The sequence below is a fragment of the Chenopodium quinoa genome, unplaced genomic scaffold, assembly GCF_001683475.1.
Source record: "Chenopodium quinoa cultivar QQ74 unplaced genomic scaffold, ASM168347v1, whole genome shotgun sequence".
In the NCBI taxonomy this organism is placed as follows: Eukaryota; Viridiplantae; Streptophyta; class Magnoliopsida; order Caryophyllales; family Amaranthaceae; genus Chenopodium; species Chenopodium quinoa.
In genome coordinates, this window is record NW_018742630.1 from 1,536,457 (window position 1) to 1,554,499 (window position 18,043).

Genomic DNA, 18,043 nt, shown 5'->3' on the forward strand with positions numbered 1-18,043 from the left:
GGCACTAGCTAAGGAGAATGATGAACTACGAGCTAAGATCAAGGTTCTACTCGAGGACAATAGTAAGTTTATAGATTTGTATGAAAGGGCAGCTGCAGAGACCAATGAAGTCAATAATGTAGATGCTCAAAGTGATGCCGATGAAGGCCAAAATCGAGTTTTAATTTTTATGGTTTTCATATTTGGCCAGAGGAGTACCCCCATGATGTTATTTGTAATGACCTTGATTTTTTTATGTTTAATAAAATCATCAACATTGTTTCTATTTGTCTTGTTTTACTTTTGTTTTTTATTTAAATTGAGGTATGAATATAATCCAAATACCAAAATTAAAATATAAAAAATAAAATAAAAATAAAAAAAAAATATTTGCAGCGCGCCTAGGTATAGTGCGTTGTAAATAATTGGACAATTTGCAGCGCGCCTAGCTAGGGTGTGCTGCAAATAATTCAATCATTTTGCAGTGCATAAGGTTAAGCACGCTGCAAATAATCATTTTTTGCAGTGTTTTAACTGCAAATAATATCCAGTATTTGCATAGCCCACATATATAGCGCACAAAAATGCAGCAAAAAGGGGGTTTTGACGCGCTGCAAATGACGTTTTTTCCACTAGTGATTACAAAGAATTTAATAATACTTAGGGGGTGTTTGGTTCGCGGATTATAGATATAAGGTATGAGTTTAGAATGACTAAAACTCATACCATATGTTTAATATTAAAAGTATGAATTTTAAACTCATACTTCAAATCCATGAGATATTGGGTTTAGAAACTTTGAGGGGAGGTGGGTTTGACTCATTCAATTCTCTAAGTTATTAAATACATAGTATTAAGAGGATGAGATTTCATTACTATTGAACCAAACACATGATATTAAGTATTAAGTTCCAATCCGATACAACTTTAATCACATTCTTAATTCCAAACTCATACCACTCAACGAACCAAACACCCCCAACGAACCAAACACCCCCTTAAAGGTTCAAACACTCCTCATCTCGAATGGGGTTCTGGATTAACAACCAATCTACATTTTAGTTGATTGTTGTTAGACCCCAATTTGTAAAATACCCAATTTCCAAAATCATCAGAAAAACCCTAACCCTAGTTTTTTAATTTTGGGTGTTTGGGAGATTAATTCAATTGACTGGAGATAGTAAAAGGGGATTCCTTTTCCCAGTGCAATTGAAAAAAGTGGGTTGAATTAAGAAATTTCTTGGTGTAAATTTGTTAAATTCTTTTAGAATTTTCAAGAGATTGAAGAATTGAAATTCAATTCAATGTCTTAGGCTGGTCCTGAAGATCTTTTTTATTTCTACTTCACTTGCTACTTATCTTGATAGTAATGATCCTCTTTCTTTCTCTCTGTTTAATTCTGTTTTCTTGTACTATGAATCTGTGTTTTTTTTAGTTTCTGTACTTATTTATACCTTTTTTACATCGTTTCGCTTGATGGGATGAGTTAATTGTGATTAATTTGAGGTTTAAGTGGTTCAATTGTGCTAATTTTACTGTTTTATTGATAAGAAGTTTAATGGAATTTGTGGGGGTTTTTTTGAATTTTTGCTGCAGCGTTGATTTAGATTAGTATTGAATTCTATATTTTTATGGATTTTTCATTGAAAATGGAAAATTTTCACTGTGAGATCATGAATTCACTGTAATTGTGAAGATCATGAATTCTTGTATGCTGCATTCGATTTGAACAAAAGACTGTTGTAGTGTCTGATACTAAATACTCTTACCTTTATTGTTGTGAACTTGTGATCCTGGAATTTATGTCAAGTGTGATTCTTAGCTTTTCGCTGGTACTTTGTGTCAAGACTGTCAACTAACTGAATTGCTGTTTTTGGCTTTGTTCGCATGTTAGATCATAAGCATGTTAAGTATGTATATAAAAGCGAGCATGTGATTGTACTCTTAACATTTTGTTTGGATTGAAGGAAATGGAGGGAAAGGAAGGGAAAGGAAATAGAGGGATGGATATTGAATAATCTTTCATTTGGATAACAAATGAGGGAGGAAGGGAATTAGAGGGGAAATAAATAAAGGGATTAAATTGTAAGAAATTGATCTCTTCAACAATGAAGAGATTTGCAAGGAAAACTCATCATTCTTCCCTTTCCACCCCTTCCCCTCCATCCCCCTCTTTTTCTTCCCCTTTCTCTATCTAAACACACCGTAAATATAGCGTTCTGGGAATTGTAAGAAACTGATCATCCATCCCATTGTTGTTGTACTAGTATGAACTTTTGTTCTTGTTTGAACTACTTGTCTTTCTGCATGAATAAGCCTCTGTCTTGACTCTTGAGGCTAGAGGTAGTGAAGAGTTTTATATCCAGTGTACAGCATTTGTCTGTATGCACGTAATGTATATGATACCTCCTTTTAGTTAATAGGGAATTCTGTGATTGAATTTTGCAACATTATTGGATTCTTAGCAATGTATATCTATCATCCATCCCATTGTTGCTGTACTAGTATGAACTTTTGTTCTTGTTTGAATTTCTTGTCTTTCTGCATGAATAAGCCTCTGTCTTGACTCTTGAGGCTAGAGTAGTGAGTTTTTATTCAGTGTACGACATTTGTCTATATGCATGTAATGCAATGTTATGCGAAGTAGATATCTTAATATCAAACTCTCTCCAAAAGGCCTTTGCTACTTTTTTTTATCTTTATTTTCTTAAAATAATATATCGATCTCCGCCAGTGGGTTTCCCGCTGCTGGTCTCAAGCCTGGATAAAGGAGGAGGGTTATGGTAGGCCAGTGACAGCTAGTGTAAAATTTTGTCACACTGCTTGACATGCGCCACAATGATTAAGAGTAGTACTAGGATGGGTGACCTCCTGGCAAGTGCTCATGTTGGTTTATGTAGCCGACCCCACTTATGGGATTAAGGCGTTCAAGCAGCAGAATAATATATCCTTTTAACCTATTTAAACATCCCTCTTTCCCACTTCCCTGGGCTGACCGTACTGTTTCAAGTACTCTGTATATCTGATAACAGTGATAAGTTTACTTCTCTTCTGGTTTCATACACAATCTGATCTGAATTTAACTAAGATTATTCCTTGTTTTAATTTTTCAACTCGCTAAACGTGTATATCTTGTGCAGGAAAGCTTCTTGTCTTGTTAAGGGATGGTAGAAAGCTCCTAGGGATATTAAGGTCCTTTGATCAGTTTGGTACTAGTTCTATAGTATTGTTTATTTGTTGTCCAATCTTCATTGCTCCTCTCTGCTTAACCATCCCCCTTTCTTCCTGCAGCAAATGTAGTTCTTGAAAGTACCTGTGATAGAGTGATTGTTGGTGATCTTTACTGTGACATGCCGTAGGGTTTGTATATTGTCAGGGGAGAGAATGTAGTATTGATTGGAGAACTGGTAATTTTTATATCCATTTTCAAATAAATTCTTTTGAGGCTACATAGATTTTGATCAGTGTTCATTGTTCAAGACCATGCCAGTAGGATAACAAGTTGAGGACAAGCCAATTTAGGAATGGGTTGTCTCACTGCCCTAGATTTAAATCCTTTCATAGACATATTAAGGAGATTATGGAGTTGGATTAATATTTTTCTGTTGATGGTTAGGCTGTAGGTGAGGAAGAGCTTCCACCACATATGACATGCGTCTCAGAAGCAGAAATAAAACAGGTAGAAAAAAGTTATTGTTACACTATTTTGCTCCTTTGGTTGCAAAGCTGTCTAGTACTCCAAAGGGCCTCCAAAACGCTTTCCTTTTTTTCAAACTAATGGTTGTGTACTTGTGTAATGTGGATGCTGATATGTGTTTGGTTTTGTAGGCTCAAAAGGCAGAAAGAGAAGCTTGTGATCTGAAAGGAATGATAAGAAAGCGGATGGAGTTTCTAGATTTTGATTGAACACTGAGCTCCATGCCTCCGTTAGACTTTGTTATCTACCATTCTTAAGTCATTTTTCCCTTCCTCCGCAAATATTAAAGCGGATGTTGGATATTTTAACTAAAAAATAATTAATATCAATTGGTTTTTTAATTTAATGTATTTAACTTTTAAATTTAAAATATAAATAAAATCTTTAATTTTAAGTTACTGCTTTATATATTTACTCATCATAATTTAATGTTGTTATTATGAGATTTTAACTCCTACTATTACTTATTTGAAGGTTATTAAATTATATTGGTTAAATTTTAAAATTGAAAATGCTTTAATTTACGAGGAAGCTCCAGTTTATCTACTTGATAAACAAAATTCATTTATCAAATGACAAAACTATAAATAAATTAATAATTTTGCCTAGTCATTATGGCATATTTGTAAATAAATCAACTATTGTAGGGTTAATTTTCTAGTTATCATGACATATTTGTAAATAAATTAACTATTGTGGGTCCATTTTTAATAAAAAGTTGTTGATTTATTTACAGTTTTGCCATTTGATAAACATATTTTGTATTTTTTCTTAATTTACTAACGTCAAGGAATGAATGTTACATTTATATGTTACGATCATCCTCATGATTTGGCTTTAATTACTACTCCCTCCGTCTCTAAATTAGAAACTTATTTCTCTTTATTATATGAGTAATAAATTTTAGAAATAAGCTTTTATTAAAGGGACGGAGGGAGTATTATTGAGGATGAGATTTTAGTGGAAAATATTCAATGCAAATTAAACATTTGATTGGGGGTTACAACTTTCAAGTTGCTTGGAGTTACAAGTAGTTACTACTTGAAATGAGTAATAAATATTAGAAATAGACTTTTAATAAAGGGACGGAGGGAGTATTATTGAGGATGAGATTTTAGTGGAAAATATTCAATGCCAAATTAAACATTTGATTGGGGGTTACAACTTTCAAGTTGCTTGGAGTTACCAGTAATTACTACTTGATAACTTGATTTATGGGGGTTACAACTTTCAAGTTGCTTGGAGTTACAAGTAGTGCATTACTACTTGATAACTTGATCAGTGTAACGTTATACATTTTTCTTAGTTTTATAAGTATGTATTTTTAGGCAACTATTTTATAGAATATATACATTCTTATTGAAAACATTCCCCTACATACTTAGATAATTTATCACTTTCGGTTACAAAACCACTAGTCCTTTTTCTTTAGAGAGCCTCCACCCTATTCAGAAAGTCTACTTAGCCCAGTGAATCGACTCCTCGACCTCTCTCTCTCTCTAGCCTACATTCTCTACACGATTGAGACATCTTCCACACTTTCAGTGCCTTTATATACAAAATTTGTTGATTCCTTCACAACAAATCGAACCAATGAATCAAATGATTAAAGAAAATAACGGGTATGAAACTGCCTCTTGGTCCTTGAAGCCCGCCCGCCAAAGGGTTAAGTCGAGTGATTCCCCTATAGTCTCTGCATTTCAATAATGAGTCTCTGATTCGAGCTACCATGGACATATGAAACTTAAAAGATGTTCTTATACTATACATTAGTGTATTTCTCTTAGTCATAAAGGGTCGGGCATGACTTCATCAGCTCTACCTAAACCTATCAACTTACTCAACCCCTTAACCTGACCCATTTTTTGGGTTTTGAACACAAATTTTCAATCCAAAACTCATTACTCTCTTGGGTAAAAAAATAGGAAAATTGGAAAACAATAATCCCACTTTTGACCTTTCTTTCGAAAAATAATCCCATTTTCAATTAATGCAGAATTAATCCCACCTTTGACCCTCATCTTCTTTAAACGGTTCTTTTGATCTATAACCTGTTTTACAGGTTAATTTTTTCTTATTTATTTTTTGTTTTTTTTTCTTAAATCTCTCTCTCCACAACCACCAATTCACTGCCACCGACACCACCACTGCCCTCACCACCGCCACCTTAGAGCACCCACTCGAAATTTAAAAAAACCTCCTATCCCTACCCTGTTCTTCCGTACAGTTTACCACTGCCCACCCCTCCTCCAAATCCACACATAATTCCACCCGCAAAAACCCACGTCCAGCCAACCACAACTCCACCCACCCAACCTGCACTTCAACTCTCCCTCCTGGCCTCCTCATTGATAATCATCACCCCTGCGCTGCAACCATCACCACTAGGGATAAGCAAAGACCCAGGGTACCCGGTACCGAACCTAGAACCGGTTAGGACCCGCCGGGTTCGGACCTAGAACTGGTCTCATCGGTTCCGGGACCGGGTCCAAAATGTCGGACCGGGTACCCATCGTTGTTTAATATGTTTAATTTTACCCTTATTTAACCAACCTAATACTTTTATTTTATTGTTCATTTCAATCTTAATTTTAATTAGTTTTTCTCTCTCTTCAACCCTTCATTTCTCCATTTTCAAAGTCCACCAACATATATAACCACCACCTACCACCCCCAGCTTGCGGCGACCCACTCCACCACCACCTTCACTTACTCCACCAACACCCCACCACACCGACACTACCACCACCTCTTTCACCGACACCACCTACACCCCACCATTCTCATCAGACCAACCCACTTTCACATATCACCACGCAACCCGACACTACCTCCACCTCTTTCATCAAGACCACCGACACCACCACCACTTTCACCCAGCTCACCGACAATATCAGTCCACTTTCACATATCACCACGCAACCTAACACTACCTCCATCTCTTTCATCGAGACCACGACACCACCACCTTTTTCAACCGAGTTCGAGTTGATTTGAACAGCCGAATTAGAAGTTGTTGATGATGAAGAAGTCGATTGTAGGTAATGCGGTAGAAAGTGAGGAGAAGAAGAGGAGAGAGAAAATTAGAAGGCAACCATTAAAATTAAGGCTACCCATTTCAGCAAGGTTCAAACAATGGTAAAGATCGAAAATGTGGGTGGATCTCTATTCTGGTCAAATTAATTTCTGAGAAAAATAAATAGGAGATTGAAGAAGATGAAGAAGAAGAGCCATTAAAATAAATTGGGATGAAGATTGAATATTCGGGTACCCGGTCTTGGAACCGATTCCAACCGGTTTCGACGGAATCTTTTTCCTTCGGAAAGTTGCGACAGACTCTCGATTAAAGTAAAAAACAACGCCGGCAGAAATAAATCCGTCGAAAATTGGTCTTCCGTCGGAATAGGCCGAACTTCCTACAAAGGGTTTGCGATAGAAAATTCTGACTGAATTCCGTCAGAAGAACAATTTCCGACGGATTTTTTCCGTCGGAATCAAGATGTTTTCTAGTAGTGCTAGAATCCTTGTACTTTGGGAGTTTGAGCTATACGATGTGATTTGCGGAGTAAATCTGATCTTCTCGGGATTATACTCAGCGTTTTGTCATTGTATGGGATATTATACTCGGCAATGTTGCCATATGTATCTTCCATCTTGGCTCACTCCTTTCATAGATGCTCGACACATGTGTCGTTTTGCCAATTTTAAAACAAGTCTTACTCGGACTCGAAAGGGTGTTGTATGAACAGCTCAACCTCTTCCAGAGCTTTTTGAACTTGTACGGATGAAAGAGCCATTCAATATACGTTTGGACCATATAAAGATCTGTATATTTCCCTATTGAGGGAGGCTTATCCGAAGGTATTAATACGTTTTACATTTATTGGGTCATAGCCTTATACTAAGGGACCTTTGTCCTACATTTCATGAAGTGGCTTCTCAATAAGGAAAGTATGGACCTTAGTCTTTCCTTATTGCCCCAATAGGGTGGCTTGTTTTTCAGAGACTCAAGTAAAATGTGACGGCTAACATTTGGATTAGTGATCTGGTCGTTCAATTACTAGAAGAAGCTGACCTATCTTATCTTTGATAGGCTTTCTTCTATCTTCGATTATCAACTTGATTATATTGCAATGATACTCGACCTTGAAGTTATATTGCGAGCAATGAATGCTTGCGTAGATGGTTGGACACTTAGTAGGCATCTTAAAATCATGGAGGGCCTACTCGGCCTATTTATAATTGTTGCATTAAGCTTTCAAAATTTGTTGCTGCTTACGGTCTTTAGTAATAAGTCGAGGCCTAATGGTCCTCGTCTACTCAGCTTTTCACAAGTGTCGTTTATCTTCCTAAAGGAAGGTTGTTTGCTCATTAGCTGGTCGGCACTTTGACTCTTTTGACTTATCTTCCAAAAGGAAGATTGTTTTCTCAAGCTTGGCCTTTTGGCTCGTGCTTCGGCTAGCTCGATCACTTGCTTTATTGTGCACTAAGCTTTGCTATCTTTTGAGCATTATCCCCTATCTATTAGGACTTTATGCTTGGTTGGCCTCATGACCATTTGATTGTTTTCGGATAGGCCTGATCTTGGTGCTCAGTTTCACTTTGTTGCTGGACGACTCTAAAGAGGCCCAACTACAAATATTCCATGCTGGCATACGGCTGATTGCATGATTTGGATAGGACCATAGAGCCTTGCCATTGATGTTGCTAAATACTCGTAGTATTTTTATCATCATATTGCTATGCACGAGTTTGCTTGGCCGTGATGTCTCTTGGTCAAGCATGAGTTAGCTAGCTACTCAGTACTGATGCCATTCGGCTGGATTATACTAAGTCTGAATGACTTTTTTTCTGCCCCTTGCCCTTTGTACAAGCCTTAGGACTCTGCATTTGACAGCTTGACAAGTGCAACTTAGCCCCTACTCATTGTTTAACAATCGGCTGCCAGCAACATGGTTCGTTGCCGCTTAGCCTCTGCTCTCACAAAAGGCTCTCTTACTTATCATTTTTTGTCATTCGACCATGTTCGCCAGTTCCACTTGGACAAAGGTTAGGTTAGCTGCTTTGATTTTATAGTCGGCTCTTAAATGTCGAGCCAATTATCATAGTCGACACTTTAACTTGTTCTGTATGCCGCTTAGTCTTTTGAAGAAGGTCGTCCACTAGGGAAATGCACGACACTTAATGCCATATACTTTTTTAGAGTAACCGAGTTGATATTCGCATATAAGCAAACTCGATTGATTTCATTAGGCCAATCATGTCGTCTAAAAGCAAAGAGATTGTCCTTTGCTAGATGGAAGCTCGACCTTTACAGACTTTCTTAACCACTTCACTCGGCCAAGTATGCCGAGCGAAAATTGGGAGGTGGTCCAATGCTAGAGGGCGGCTCGGCCTCCACCGATCAGCTATGCACATGAGAGCGAGCTTAGCCATTTCACTCGGTCAAGTATGCCGAATATTGACCATCACGTGTCATATAACAAAGTTCATGGTTGCGAGCCCTCAACTGTTGCTCGGCAACGTGGCCATATGAATGTAAGGTAGGTAGGCTTCACTCAAGAGAAGCTTGACCATCTTAATTAGTAGTTATGCTCTTGACTTAGGGTTGTCTTGCATGCCTATCTTCGGGAGATGACATGCAACGTCTGCTCAGACAAGGTGCTGGTTAGTCTTAATTAGCTCTTGCCCACTTTGCAATAAAAATGCCATATGCTCGGCACCATTATCCATGCCGCCTATTTTCTCAAGGCTAGCTTCATTTGTATGGCCAGATCGGCTTCCTATCTATATTCGGCGAGGGAACCAGAAGTTTGTCGGTCTACCTTGATTTAGGGTGAGCAAAGACCAAGGGTACCCGGTACCGGACCCGGAACCGGTTAGGACCCGCCGGGTCCGGTCTCGGAACTGGTCTCACCGGTTCCGGGACCGGGTCCAAAATGTCGGACCCGGTTGTAACCGATTCCGGGACCGGATCCTGAAATTTTGGACCCAGTACCCGATGGGTACCCGGTTGTTTAATATGTTTAATTTTACCCTTATTTAACCAACCTAATACTTTTATTTTATTGTTCATTTCAATCTTAATTTTAATTAGTTTACCCACTCTTTTTTAATGTCACTCTATATTTCTCTCTCTTCAACCCTTCATTTCTCCATTTTCAAAGTTCCACCACCATATATAACCACCACCTACCACCCCCAGCTTGCGGCGACCCACTCCACCACCACCTTCACTTACTCCACCAACACTCCACCACCACCTTCACTTACTCCACCAACACTCCACCACACCGACACTACCACCACCTCTTTCACCGACACCACCTACACCCCACCATTCTCATCAGACCAACCCACTTTCACATATCACCACGCAACCCGACACTACCTCCACCTCTTTCATCAAGACCACCGACACCACCACCACTTTCACCTAGCTCACCGACACTATCAGTCCACTTTCACATATCTCCACGCAACCTGACACTACCTCCATCTCTTTCATCGAGACCACCGACACCACCACCATTTTCAACCGAGTTCGAGTTGATTTGAACAGCCAAATTAGAATTTGTTGATAATGAAGAAGTCGATTGCAGGAAATGCGGTAGAAAGTGAGGAGAAGAAGAGGAGAGAGAAAATTAAAAGGCGGCCATTAAAATTAAGGCTACCCATTTCAGCAAGGTTCAAACAATGGTGAAGATCGAAAATGTGGGTGGATCTCTATTCTGGTCAAATTAACTTCTGAGAAAAATAAATTGGAGATTGAAGAAGATGAAGAAGAGAGCCATTAAAATAAATTGGGGTGAAGATTGAAGATTCGGGTACCTGGTCTTGGAATCGGTTCCGAATTCCTGGATCTGCTTCAACCGTTCCGAGACCGGGTCCAAGATCTGGATACCCGGTACAACCGGTTCCGGGACCGGATCTTGTGAACAGAACCGGGTACCCGGTTCCGCTAACCCCTAACCTTGATGCCGAGTTGCTTGTGATAATTAATATCTTTTGCAAAGGTCGCCTAGAATCGAGTAGATGGTCCTTTTCTCAATAGCAGTTCGGCCACCTAACCCGGTCGTCTAGAAGTGAGTAGATGGTCCTTTGCTCAATAGCAGCTCGGCTGCGTTGGCCGACCATTGATGTCCAGAGGGAGAGCTTTATAGCTTAAATTCACTCGGCCAGGCATGTCATATTGAAGCTAAAAGATGATCCTTAGCTTGAGAGCAGCTCGGCCAACTATGCCCGATCAGGCCAACTTTCATGCCCTTACTTGTAGCTGCTCCTTAAATGCTTTGCTTAGCATTTTTTCCGTTTTGGCATGCAATAAGCAATCTCCCTTTAATTTTATTCAGCACATTAGCCGAGTCATTACTTATCCGCCTGAAAGTGATTAGGAGGTCCCTTGCTCAATAGCAGCTCGGACACCTAATTTCATTCGTCACATTAGCCAAGTCATTACCTGTCCGCCTGAAAGTGATTAAGAGGTCCTTTGCTCAATAGCAGCTCGGACACCCAGCCATGGCCGACCATCTATGCTTGAGAAAGCAAGCTTTTAAATTTCACTCGGCCAGGCAGCTCGGACAGGCTTTGAGCGTTCACATTTCACTCGGCCAGGTTGCTTGGACATGCTCTTTTTGTTTCCAATCATAATAATGATGTCGCCTAATGCCACAATTCGGCCCTAAAGCTCGGTTGTTACATCGAATTTTCTAATTTTATTTGACTCGAAAAACATTTAAACGCCTTTTTCGGGCTTTAAACGAACTTGAATGGCTAAAAATAGCCTGTCGTTCACCGCATAGCAGTGTGTCAAACTCGTTAGCCCGTTTCCCTTTCCGAAAATGTATTTTATAAGGCATTCTGACAAGTACTAATTTTTGCCGATTTTCGTCAACGTCAAGTGGAAGCAAGAAGGGTAAGCTTCTATTTTAGCTTGGCCACATGTCCGCCTAAAAGGAAGAAGATGGTTCCTCACTCGAAGGCAACTCGGACACCCAGTGCTGGCCGACCATCTATGCTTCTGAGGGCGAGGTTTCCCATTTCACTCGGCTAAGAAGCTTGCGTCGGCCATATTGTTGTCGTATGAAAGTAGGAACATGGACCATTGCTCAATAGCAGCTCGGCCAGGCAGCTGCTCGGTCAAGTTGCTCGGCCAAGCTGTTGCTCGGATAGGACCCTCGGCCAGGCTGTTGCATGCTGCCGACCATCTATTCTTTCATGGGCATGCCTTGTGATTTCACTTGGCCAACAATACTGCTGCTGCCCAACAACCATTTTGCCGCCTAGATGTGAAAAGGTAGGGCTTTGCTGTAGGGCAGCTCGGCCAGCCCTGGCTGCTCACAGCTCACATGGCTGCTCGGCCAACCGCATAGCAATAATCACATGGCAAGGACGAAGCTTCGTAATATATATATATATATATACATATATATATATACATACATACATATATATACATACATACATATATATACATACATATATATATACATATATATATATATACATATATATATATATATATATATATATATATATATATATATATATATATATATATATATATATATATATATATATATATATATATATATATATATATATATATATATATAACTCGGCCGTCATTATGCCGAGTAAATGCTTGAAGGTAACCCTTCCTTCAAGGGCAGTTCGGCCGTTGCTCGTTCGGCAATGCTGCCATTTGGATGCATGAAGGAGAGGCATTTCTCACATGGATCTCGGCCAGAATACCGAGTAGCTAAACTCATAGAACATGAGTGCTGAGCAGCTTGTCTTCAATGGGGCTTATAATATAATTCACTCGACATTTGTTATGTTTGATAATTATGCCATCTTGATGCTTGGACACAAATCAGCTTCTCAAATTAAATAGAGTTCGGCACCTCCAATTTTGACATTCTACTAGAGCTTTGCTCCCTTTTTCTCCACTTGGCCGAGTGTAGAGGATGCATGTGTAAATGACACCCTACATACATGCATCTCATTGCTAGCTGCATGCTTAATATATATATAATAATAATAATCATTATTGTTATTATTATATATAATAATTCTTTTGATTAGAAATTATTATATATTCTATACATTATCTGTTATAAACGGAATTGCACAAATAAAATAGTAAGAACAATGTTACCGAGAATAAGACTGAGTCGCGGACTATGAAAACGGGAGAAAGATTAGCAACGTTTACCTCTCAAATTATACTCGGCATTCATGCATAGCAGCCAAGTCGAGCTGCTGTGCTTTAGGGAGCGAGCTTCGTTCATTCTCTCGGCAAGGATGCCGCCTAGAAACAAAAAGGTAGGACCTCAGTCAAGGGCAACTCGGCCATTAGCTCCCAGCTCAGACAGGCTGCTGCTGCTTCGCATTTGCTTTTTTACTCGGCTAGCTTACCTTGGCCATACAGAATTTGGAACAAGGAGCTTTGCGTGAGGGCAACTCGGACACCCAGCTCTAGTCGACCAGCCATCTATGCTTTCAAGGGCATGCGTTGCGATTTTACTCGTCCAAGGATGCCGCTTAGAAGCTAGGAGGTAGTTGAGTTTATATTGCCTTCACATGGAGTTCGGCAATAATCATGCCGAGTAGCTAGGCTCTTAGGGGTGAACTTTACAATTTTGCTCGGCAAGGTCGGCTGTTTGGTGACCAGCTTGCTGCCTGCTTTCTTCTTCCTCAAGATTATTGCCGAGTTGTTCTTGCAAATGAAGCTGGCCGGTAATACATTACTTTTATGTCTAGTAATACAACTTCTACTAATGATAGCATCAAGATGTAGTATCTTTTATACACTACTTTAATTTACATAAGACATGTAATAATTATTATTTTATGATAAATTATCATCATAATATAATAATTGATATATATATATATATTTCCTTATAACACTCCCAAGTAATGATGATATCATAATAAGGATTTCCTTCAAGCTTAATAATTAAGCCGAGCACACTGCAACAACAGTAGCCTTCAAGCTTATCATGACAAAAGCCTTGCTTGCATGGAGGTACATAAGCCACTCGGCCGAGAGTGCCGCTTAAAAGCTTGGAGGTGGTCCTTGACTCGAGGGCAGCTCGGCCACCCATGTTGGCTTTAATTTCTTGCTGCCACCTTGTTAAGGTTGGTGAGTTCACAGCGGAAGCAAATTAAAGATGTAGAGATTGATAAAAATAATTAGGAGAAATATAATGGCAAAATAAATAGTAAAGAAATGGACACCCAATATTTAACGTAGGAAAAATTATCAAAAAAATCCACGACGACGAGCACAAAAAATAATCCACTATATGAAAAATAGGAGAGTACAAGAATCCTTAAAGGGTGATGAGTAATACAAGAAAACTCTCACTATAGGAACTCACAAAGGAGTAGTACAAAATAAGGAATAGTAGATTAGGGAGATTGTGTGTATGTAGAAACTCCGATCATGATATCTTAGAGAGCCGACATTTATATGTAAATTCTCTCTAAGTATAAAGAATGTATAAAAGGACACTCATAGAGTGTATAATATATATCGGAGTATTGGAAGATAATGTAGATGGATCCATGCTCCCAAATGATGCCCAACATCACTATATATAGGTGATGTATAGAGATGGAAGAAGTGTGTGGAAAATTCTACACATGTTCTGTAAATACTCCACACAAGTCTAGAGTCTTCATGACCATCACCAAATTCTAGATTCTTCTACAATTCTCTATCAATTTCTGAATGTACGAGAATTTTCTAGAAATTTTGAGAAACCTTGAAATGTAATAAGTTGTGATATGGAATTTGGGCCGCACTAACCCAACACACTTAGCTCGGCCTAATAGCTGCCGTTTGAATGTAGGAAGGACGGTCGACACTCACATGGTGCTCGGCAGCTATGCCGACTGCTATTATCATAGGAGCCACCTTTCCAATTTTACTCGGCCACATGATACCATTTGATCAGCTTGCTGCTTGCGTTTTAGTGTTGGCTTCCTTCTTATGACAAGCTCGGCAATCTTGTCGAGTTGCTATATTGCAAAGCCCCATCCAACGAAAATGAAACGACATATTAAGGCCGCCTAGCAAGCTGGTAGCTCGGCACAAGGGCTACAAGCCGTTATAATGCTCGAAGGTGAGGTTAATCTCACATGGAGCTCGGCTGCCGAGCTGCTATGTTCATGTAGGTGAGCTTCAATAATTCACTCGGCATTCTTGCCGGCCGAGTATGAGCTTACTACATATGTACCACTCTTTTCACATAGAGCTTCTCTTGCATTGTTTGCCGAATATAGAGGTGCTGCTTAATTGGAGTATTCATGAAGAGCTACTCTTCTTGCTGTTCGGCCTTAATGTTGATGTTGGGCTTTTCATATCTTTCAATTCATATACTTGCATGCAAATGTTCACCATGCTTACGTGAATATGCTCATGGAAATATATACTTATGTATATAAATTATACATAAATGTACATATAAATATAAAGCATTATCATCATAATCTACCAAGTTGCCAACTGCCATGCAATTTGGCCTTTTATATACTTTAACCTTTTTTATAATCATATACATATGCAGCTCGGCAATTTCACTCAGCCATGAATGCCGATTGGAACCTCGAAGGTGAGCCTTCATTCAAGTGCATCTCGACCACCACGCCGACCAGCTATGCTTGTGAGGGGTAGCTTACCCATTTCACTCGGCTCTCATGTCGTTTGGGTGTATGAGGGTGAGCAAGGTTTCTCGCATATGGAGCTCTTCAATCTTGCCAAGCTGCTATACTCATGAGGGCAGTGGCGGATCCAAGATTTCCAAGATAGTGTGTCACCATCAATTATTGATCATTTGTGAAAGTACAATTTTTTTTTTCCATGTCTTGTTCATAATTAATTTCAATCCAAAAATTATATTTATGTATATATATATATATATATTTCACCAAATTGATTTCAATCCAAAAATAGGACACAAAAATACATACCACAACCAAATACAGTACTTAAGAATTCAATTTTACAAGTCGAAAATACTACAAATAACATGTTATAAACAAATGGTACAATAAAATTATTATATTGAATCAACTTTATGATTTTTTAGTTAATTGATAAGCTTTATGGGGAAATATTAAAATCGGTTGTACAAATATAAGATATAATAAAAGGAAAAAAAAAATTATTAAAAATTATAGAAAAAAAAGTGAGATAACTTAAGAGACCAGTTATTAAATATAACTGGTCTCTTTAATGAAAAAAGAAAGTAGCGCAAAAAAATTGCGAAATGCAATAGCAGCATCAAAGAGACCTCTTATATAAATAACAGGTCTCTTTAATATTTAAGTAGCAATAGCAGCATTAAAGAGATCGCCTACCTTAATAAGAGGTCTCTTTGATGTTGTTTGTTGTTACCAATAGCAGCATCAAAGAGACCTCCTATCTATAATAAGGGGTCTCTTTGATATTTTATTTTTAAAAAAAAAAATTACTGTGTCACCGGAACCACTATGACTAAAGGTGGGTCCGCCCCTGCATGAGGGTGAGCTACGACTTTTTACTCGGCATTCATGCCTTTAGCAGCCATGCTCTGAGCTTGTAAGTTGCTCATGCCGAGTTGCTACGCTCTGAGCCACCATGGTTTGCATTTTCATCTGCCATTTTTGCCGATTGCTTGTTGCTCGGTCGCCTAAAATGACGAGCTGAGTATTTGAGCTACACCTTGGCATGGAGAACTTCTCTACTGGTTGACCGAAAGTAATGGTTCTGGGCATTTTATGCCTTAGCTTTTTTAGCTACTCAAATGCAAGTGCATGGGAATATGCTCCTTTATGTATATATTAATGTATAGTAAGCCAGCTAGCTCATGTACTCCGCTTGCAATAACTCATTTTTTTTTTATAAATATATCTAATAATGATTTCCTCACAAATATATCTAATAATGATCAATCAATGATAGTAATAATCGATCACTATTAGTACAGCTCTATGCTAGTTGCCACTGAACCTTTGTTAAAGGACTAACTCAACTAAAAGCTTAAGCTGATGGTTGAGGCCCAAGATTATGTTTTTATACTATATCACGTCCCCTCACACAAGAGTCCGTTGGACTTGAAGTGTGGATGCAGCATGGGCCCTCTTCATACCCAACGCTTAATATTCCACTTAAAGGTGGGGGTGGATGAGATTTGAAGTCATGACCTCTATGTCACGTTGGCTCTGATACCATGTTAAAGGATCAACTCAACCAAAAGTTTAAGCTGATGGTTGAGGCCCAAGATTATGTTTTTATACTCTATCAACCTTCTATCAAGAAGTGACATCTGTGCACGTACGAGTATCTGTATGTACTTGATCAGTTGCTTGAGGCTTGGCCTACTATCAAGTGGCGGATGTACATGCACTTGAGACTTAAGGGGCATAACTTAATAACTGCTTCTCATTAGCTCGGCTACCCTGACTGAGCATCTATGCTTGCATATGCGAGCTTCTCACTTTGCTCAGACAAGCTGCTTGGCTGCTCTGTACAAGCTTCTCATTTTATCTTGGCCCTCACATTGGGTTACATTTGTAACGAAGTGTTCCATTTCTTGAGTTAGTATTTGATTATGGCTAAGTGTCATTTCAGATGTGTCTCCCCACAGACGGCGCTAAATATTTCAGGGATTTTTGGAATAGCCTGAAAGGGGGTATGAATTCCCTCGAGAGACAGATTCGAAATGCAACACCTGTACGGCCTGAACACCTGCAAAACAACGAATCTCCGGTTTACCGGAGATCCGCCTCCGACATCAAGTTAGTGACCGGCAACGGAATTTTAGAGAGAGAAAGTAGAGAGAAGTGAGAGCATATTTTTGGGTAGAGTGCCTTTGAGAATTATGTAGTCTTGTTCCCATCATAAAATTATGGGGTATTTATAGAGATGTGGGAGATCATGCTCATAACCTAGGAAGATCGGCTGCCCTATACGTGGTTGCCACATGTATTAGGGTTTGACATGTCAACACTACCACCATGTCAACAGCCACCACGGGTTTCACCACAACCACCAGCCGTGAAGTCGTCGTCCCCTGCTGCTCCAATGCCGCCGTCCGGTAAGTTTCTTTGCCATTTTTTTTCGTGAAACCCTAACCACCACCATGTCAACAGCCACCAGATTTCACCACCACCACCAGCCTTGACTCCGCCATCGCCTTGTGACTCCAACACCTCCACTCGGTCTGTAGCCCCAGTAAGTCTTGCCCCCCTTTTTTTTTATAAAAAAAAATTGACAGCATAAACAGGAATTAAGTTTTTAATTTGAATTCTTTGTAGGATTTGTAGAGTTACTTGGTTTGATTGACATTAACAAGTGCAGATCTACAGGTTAGA

General features: G+C 39.1%; 1 pseudogene; it reads left to right on the forward strand.

Moving 5' to 3' along the window:
• Positions 1-1,283: 1,283 nt before the first annotated feature.
• LOC110721801 lies at positions 1,284-4,003 on the forward strand (annotated as a pseudogene).
• The last annotated feature ends 14,040 nt before the right edge of the window (positions 4,004-18,043 follow it).